We start from the raw sequence: 7,171 nt of genomic DNA, 5'->3' as shown, positions 1-7,171 counted from the left end.
TTTGGTTATTTATTGCCTTTGTGGGATAAGATAATAATAATATTGGGCCTAAGATGAGAGTTTTTAAATTATTATATTTACCTGTTTAGGTGCTGAACATGTGAATATTTATGCATACATATAACTTACCTGCTACGAGGAGCCCTGCTCACCAGTGCGACGGCTTGTTGCAGTGAGGATACCCGCAGGACTCCTGCTCTCACCCTGAGCGCTTCCTTACCCTGCAGGGTGCTCCCGGGTGGAATTTCTGCTGTGGCTGTGACAGCGGTTGGTAACGCTGGGGATTTTGGCTTGGGCAGGCCTGGGTCTCGTCCTGGAGGGTTCAGCTGACTTCTCTCCATCGCAAAAATTGAGTCATCCCACCTCTTCCTCCTCCTTATCCTTCTCCTCCTCCTCACATGCGGTATTAGCACGAGTTTGTGATGACGTTGCCAAAACTGCTGTTTGCGTCAATGGAGCTGGAAATGTTTGTGTTGGTGTTTCAGCAAATTAACATCTTTTTCATTGGTGGTGCTAATAGGATAAAAAGGGTGTCAGTGGGCCAGTTTCATCCCAGCACAGTTGCTTTTATGAACTTGGCCCAGGACTTCGTGAACAGACTATTTTTTGCATTCAGATTCCATTGAGGATTTTTGTTAATCTTTTGGTGACTTGTTTATTTAAATTAAGCCCTGATTAAGTTAAGAAGCTTTCTTTGGCATTTAATAGTTTATCAGAGAAAAAGATTACGCTGCCAAACCACACGCACACTTGTAACACAGCTGTATTTGAGGTAGTAAAATTTGCTGTGTTGTATCTCTTTCACTTACTGCACAGAAAGCACTTTATCAGAAAAAGATTTAAGGCACTTTTATTGTCAGTGTCATATGGAGGAGTGGAGGAGCTTGTGAGTATAAGGTTAACGGCCGGTTTGTATTTGGCTTATGATGTTGACATTTGCTGTCTGTGAATGCTACACTTAAAGGAAACTCAGGCCCGTAGGCATGTGCTGATGATGACGTGAGCTGGGTGGTAACTGGTCAAAAAAAAGAAAAAACAAATGGAAAGTAAGACTTCATGCATGTAGTAAATGTGTTTTTTAAGCCTCTCATTTTCCTGAGTACGAGCATGTGGGTACCAGTGTCGCAGCGGGAGCTGACTGCGGTCACCGAGCTCTTGCTGGAGACAGGAGTGACCCCGGGCTCTGAGCGGGTCCAGGCAATGCGAGGTTACAGGCACCGTCCCCTCAATGTAAAATACAAACCTCAGCATCTATAGCTGGGTACCCGCTTTCCATGAGTGTTCTGCATTTGAGAGTGAATGTGCTTCCTTTGAGTTTGTGCCTTATTTATATAACTTTTTCTAAGGAACCTTCCAAGCAAAAAAAAAAAAAAAAAGAGAGAAAGCAAGAGTCTGGAAAGCATTTCTGCCCCATCAGGCAAATAAAATCTGTGGCCTGTGTCCATTCAAAACTGTTCATATTACAGGTATCAGAAACTATTGAAAAGATCTTAGAAACTCACTAAAGAAGAGAAAGAAAGAGTTGTTGAATCTTGAACAACATCCAGTGAATGAGTGTCTCAGAGGAGATGGAAAAGAAGTGGTTGAATTAATTATCCATTACTAAATATTTGCTCAGCTTTATCCTTCACCAAGACAGGAAAAAAAAATTGAAGTACTATGGAGATTCAGGGAGAAAATTGAGCTGGCTAAATAAACCCATTGTAATATGTGATCTGTTAAAATAAGAAATGCTCTACTTTCACAGGCGTGTTAAATTAAGTCAAAAAATGTATCAAATAGACTGGTGTATCAAAAACTGAGTAAATAACCATGCTTTAGTTCCTGATAACTAAGAGTGAGCATATTCAGCACCAGGTTTGATTGTTGTTTTAGCTGGCTGTTCTGTACTTTAGTATCTTTCATGGCTTAATCCTTTTTCTTTTCCACCTGCCTACTTTCCACCCCTCAGGTGTCCAGGTCATCTGCTGTTACTGTTAAAACAGATGCCCGGGAGGACATGTCCCTCTGAGTGCTGTCATAAAGGTTGTCGGAAGACATTGGGAAGCTCACTGCAAAGCGCCATGCAAAAGCATGTTTGCAAAGACACCGTAAGGTATGTGTTTCTGGAGCTGTGCTGCTCTCAGCAGCATCGCTACTGCGCAAGATCCTGCTGACCTGTGGAAAGCTCTTGGAACAGAAGTCCCTTCCCATGTGGTCAGCCAGAAGCAGCCACTTTTTCCCAGGGACGGCACTTTTGGGGATGCTCCCTGTACTGGTGGCTCTGCCACAAGGAGCAGCTCTCCCAGCAAGGGTCAGGGTGAAGTTTGTGGGGCCACAGGAGGACTCTTGAGTGTATTTTGGTACTACAGTACCAGCTCCTGGCCTGTCGTGAGCAGGAGATGGCTGGTTTGTAGCAATGAGGTTTGAGCAAGAGCAAGCAACTCTGGGTTGGCCGTTCCCACTTTGGGGGCGTTTGCCAGCTTCTCCCACCCATCTGAACACATTGGTTGGTTGGAGGTTGCTGAGTCAGCTCACAGCAGCACAAAACCTGAGCATCGGCCTCCAGGAGGCCCATGGAGAAATCTCTATTAATGGCTTGTATGCGATCTCTTTCTTCGGAGAGGGATGGGTGTGGTGAAGAGCTGGAAGTGTCTCCTCCAGGAGCCCTACAGAAGTTCAGCAGCCCTAGATTGGTTTTGGGTTTGCATTAGTTTCCCATTTACTCAGCTGAAATGCTTCATGTCAGATAGTGAAATCTGGATGAAGTTGGGTGAAGGTGTCTGCAGGCAGCAGCATCCTAAGAGGAGTGGAAAAACACAAACAGGAGCAGGGTCTGAACTTGCCAGGCTTGCTGGTCACACCAGGGTCATGCCAGAGGGCTCTGTTAGCATCCGTGCTGGAGAGGGGCTGCTGGTGGTGCATCCCTGCAAGCGACCTGACGTAGGTACTCATTTAAGCAGGCAGATATTTGCTTTTTAAAATGCTGTAAAATTGTAGTACGGCTGAGCTTGTCGCTGGGCTGTGGTGACCCGAACTAGCTAAACCAGCCCTGCTTTAGTAGATTGTTTTAGGAGGAAAGGAAGGAATCCTGAATATGAAGGCATTTCTTCTGGTCAGTTTTCCTTTTTTTTTCCAGGAGTGAAGTCAGTTTAGCAAATTACTTGGCATTCTGTATTTTGTATGGAAAATATACAACACCACAGAGCCACAGTCCTACCCCCTGCAGCACCTTAAAGACCTGCACAAATAGTCCTCAACAGGTGTTGCAGCTTCTGATAAAAAAGCATGTGTTTAGCGGTGTTGAACAGCACAAGTGTATTTTGCCTTTTCTTACTCCATAGACCTGCCTGTGCTGCTGCTAAATTTGAGACGCTACCAGTAGGAACAGAAATCAGATTTCATGCATCTAACAACCTGTAATGCCATCCTGCTAGTTATTAACAATCCAAAGTAGCTCTTGAGCTGTAGGCAAGCAGTCTGAGCTCTGGACTTGGAGGGGAAGCTAAAGAGCTGTTTTCTGGCAGCGTAAGTAGCTCAGACACCCGCTCTGTAGGAAGAAAAATCACAATAACCTCTTTTCCTCTCCTCCTCTCTCTCCCACTCACCATTACTAATTTATCCGATTGTAATGGCTTCTATTTGCTCTAAGCAGATCTTGTTCCCTTCCTGGGAAGACTTGAACAGCTACAAGGACATAATATTCCCAGCGGAGGATCTGTTTTTGGATTCAGGCAGACTCAGGCAGATGTAATGAGCTCTTGATGGGAGCCCCCCTTTTTTGACTGGCCGACCCATGACCATTTTAATGTGATCATAATCTGAAATCAGACACCAGGAGCTGCATCTGGAGTAAACCATCCCATGGTAATGAGCTGACATTTAATTTATTGTCACAGGGAAACGTTTTGCAAATGTTTTATGTCTCTTCAAAAGCCGAACTGACTCTTGCTCCATAGGGCTGGAGACTATGTTGTGTGGGTGCTGTGTGGCACCAGAGGGTGGCCCTGCCACTTGCAGGATTGCAGGGACAAGCTTATCCTCTGTGCACGTCCACCCATGTGGATCACACTGTACAAGAGTTTAATATTCCTTGTCTGTTCAGATTGCAAAGCAAATGCTAACACTGCCCTGGAGTGCTGGTATTGACTCGAAAGGCCTCTCTGGTTATTTTGAAGTTTCTCTGCATTTGTGTCTCTCCCACATTCTCCTACTGGTACAGATCCTGGCTGGCTTTGCAGCCTGATCTTTCTAACTCCTTGGGAGAAGGCAGAGCCTCCTGCTCAGGGGATGGGGCAATTCAAGCTGTCTGAGGTAGGGCAGCTGCTCTGTGCTGGACCCCTTGTTCCACTATAGCCAAGAGAATGAGCAGTAGTGGTGGAGGATGGTTCATCCCATCAAGCTGAGTGGGATAAATAGCTCTAAAGATGTTCCTGCTTCTCTCTGTTGGCTACAGAAGGAGCCTGGACACCTTGTGTAGGAGAGACATTTAGGTAATTTGTCCCTATATTACAGGGCACCATTAATGGGACATCCAGCATCACTCAGCCATGACTACATTTATCAAACCTGTGTCTGCTCTACTGCTTTTGATTTGATTCCAGTGTAACACTGGGGGACGAGTGGTACCTCTGCAGGATTGCAACCCTGGAACACCAGCCAGGATGCTTGGAGCTGCCATACTGGTATTCTAATGCTCACTAGAAGCGTTTTGCAGACAGGTTGGCATCTGGGGAGCGGGGTTAGATAAATTTCCTGGGAACAGAGGCTGCCAGTCTGCCACAGAAGTCACCACTACAAAAGGCTCCTGAGCCCAGCCAAAAGCCAAGGTGGGACAGAAGTTTCACCATGTGCCTCCTGGCATTCAGCCCTGCCTGTGCTTCTCTCCTGCTACTGCTGTTGGAGGCTCTAATGCTGTCACCTTGTCACAAAGTCCTAAATTATGCTCCCAGTGCCTGCTGTCAGCTGGGCTGTCGGTTTCTGAGCACCGTGTGGTGCCCTTGGCTTTACACTTGTCTCCACCACCCTGACTAACTGTGGGCATCAGATAAATAATAAACATTAATTCGCTTAATACCTTCCCCCCATCCTGGGTTTTACAGTGGCACGCATCAGCTAGCAGGTTATGGGTGTGATCACGTCTCTGTCAACAGTGTAATCTGTCTCTGTGTGACAGCTCCTGGACAGGCCTAATTTAACAGTGATGTTTTTTGGAACCAGCTAATAAACAGTTTGCTACGCGTGGTTATCCAGGCCCGTTCTCAGCACTCCCATCACCCTGGTGTGTGGCCCTTGCTGTTTTCAGTAAGTAATGGGTCTCTGGCCTGTTTGGTAGCGTACACTCGCAGGGCTCTGCTTGTGTGCAGTTTCTCTCTGCAGTGATGAGTAGCCCCATTGCAAGTGGGGCTGGGATATAAAACCTGCGAGAGCCAGGGACGTCAGGCTGTAGGTCCGGGTGCTCCGCTTCACTGGTGTGTTGCGGTGACTGCACCTTCCCAGGCTGGGTGCAGGCACAGGCCATTTCAGGCAGCTCCCATGCAGCCAGCCCCGCAGCGAGGGATTGTGTCTGATTGATTGTTTTTTGTATCCTTGGAAACTGAAAGGGCATTAAAATTGCATGGTGCGTGCAGTGCTGATGCACTCTCCTCCTCGCCGTGCTGCCATGGGCTTGGAGATGGCATCAGCCTCCGGCTGCTAGCTCTGGGGTGTAAAGGGCACTGGCTGGTTTTGGAGAAAAACAAAACTACAACTGAACGGCAAACTGTTTAGAGGGAAGAACCTCTGACTCCTAGCCATCCCTGACCATGGCGCAGCACCTTCTCTGTGGCCCAGTCACAGCGAGCCTGGGCCTCACGGCAGAGAGCTCCTGCGAGAGGAGCTGCCTGCCTTCAAACGTCCCACCCCAACCCCAGCCAGGCTCTTAATGCAGGGTTCCGTGGCAGCAGTTCCTGCTGTTTGGAGCACACATGGCACTCACCACCTGCCAGCATGTAATGGGATGGAACTGGGCTCTTAAAAGCCCCTCCTAAGTATGTATTTAGGGCTTCATCATCTAACACTAAAAGGAAGTTAATGTAATTGCTCTGGGATAGAGACTACAGGCAGTGCAGAGTAGCAAGGGAGTTGTTCTCCAGCCTTTGCCCCCTTTTGTCCCAGCTTTCCGGCCTTAAAATAAATTTCCTAAATAAGAAAACATCCAGTGGTGGTGTGGGGATGTTCTTCACCTTGTGCAGGAGCTGCAGGCACAGGCGGCCCTGGGGAAGGGCTTTAACCCACGCTTGGCTTACACAGTGCAGGGCTGTATGGCGGTGCTGCCTGCACAGATCTCCCCTTGGCAGCTGGGATGGACCCACGGGTGCTGCCAGCAGATGCAAGAGCTCAGTCCAAGTGCGCCAGTGTGGGTTCAGCCGTGCCCTCACCCGTGGTCGGGTCATTTTCAGGCAGCTCTACCCCTGTTGTGAGGAGGAAGGAGTTCCTCTGGACTCACTCCCGGCCCCACGGGAAGGAGCTGGGAAGGGCTGCCCCTAATCGCAGGCTGCTGACAGCCTGTGGAGGCTGCACCGAGCCCTGCCGTCGGTGAACATGCTCCCGCGGCTTCTCACTGGCACCCGCCGCCCTGTCCCCAGCCAGCAAACCTGCTTTTGCATCAAATCTAGGTTACTCTCTGCCTCTCTCTTTCAACACACCAGATTTTCCATTTGCTAAAACGGTACCAGAACAAAGGCTCTCCCAGGATCTCATTTTCTCCTACCTTCTCAGTTGCTGCTAATTAATATCGTGGCTGCCTAGTCACGCAGCGTGTGTTCATCTATATGCATGTGTTCAGGGAAGATGAAAATAATATCTGCATCACGGGATCCTGTGGGCTTATTTGCTGGGGAAAACGGGTCCCTGATGCTCCAGGAATTCCTCTAGCTCTGACAGCATCTGCTGGGCACCAGCCCACCCCTTGGGGCTCTCCTTGGCTCCTCACAGCCAGGGTGCTTCGACTGCTCCCGGCTGTAGCTCACGCAGCTGCCATGAAATGTCCACCAGCGCAGGAGATGCTGGTGAAGGTCGATTTGCAGGGTGTGTTTCTGAGCACCTTGTGCTGCTGGAGTGCGGTCAGACCTACGGAGGAAAGGGAACGTGGGCGATGGTGTGTGCGTGAGTGCATGGGGAAGAGAGGAAAATCGTGAGGAGAACCCACAGT

The sequence above is a fragment of the Numenius arquata genome, chromosome 5 (genome assembly GCF_964106895.1).
Source record: "Numenius arquata chromosome 5, bNumArq3.hap1.1, whole genome shotgun sequence".
NCBI lineage: Eukaryota > Metazoa > Chordata > Aves > Charadriiformes > Scolopacidae > Numenius > Numenius arquata.
The sequence above is the reverse complement of the archived record's forward strand: the minus strand, read 5'-3'. Positions refer to the sequence as shown.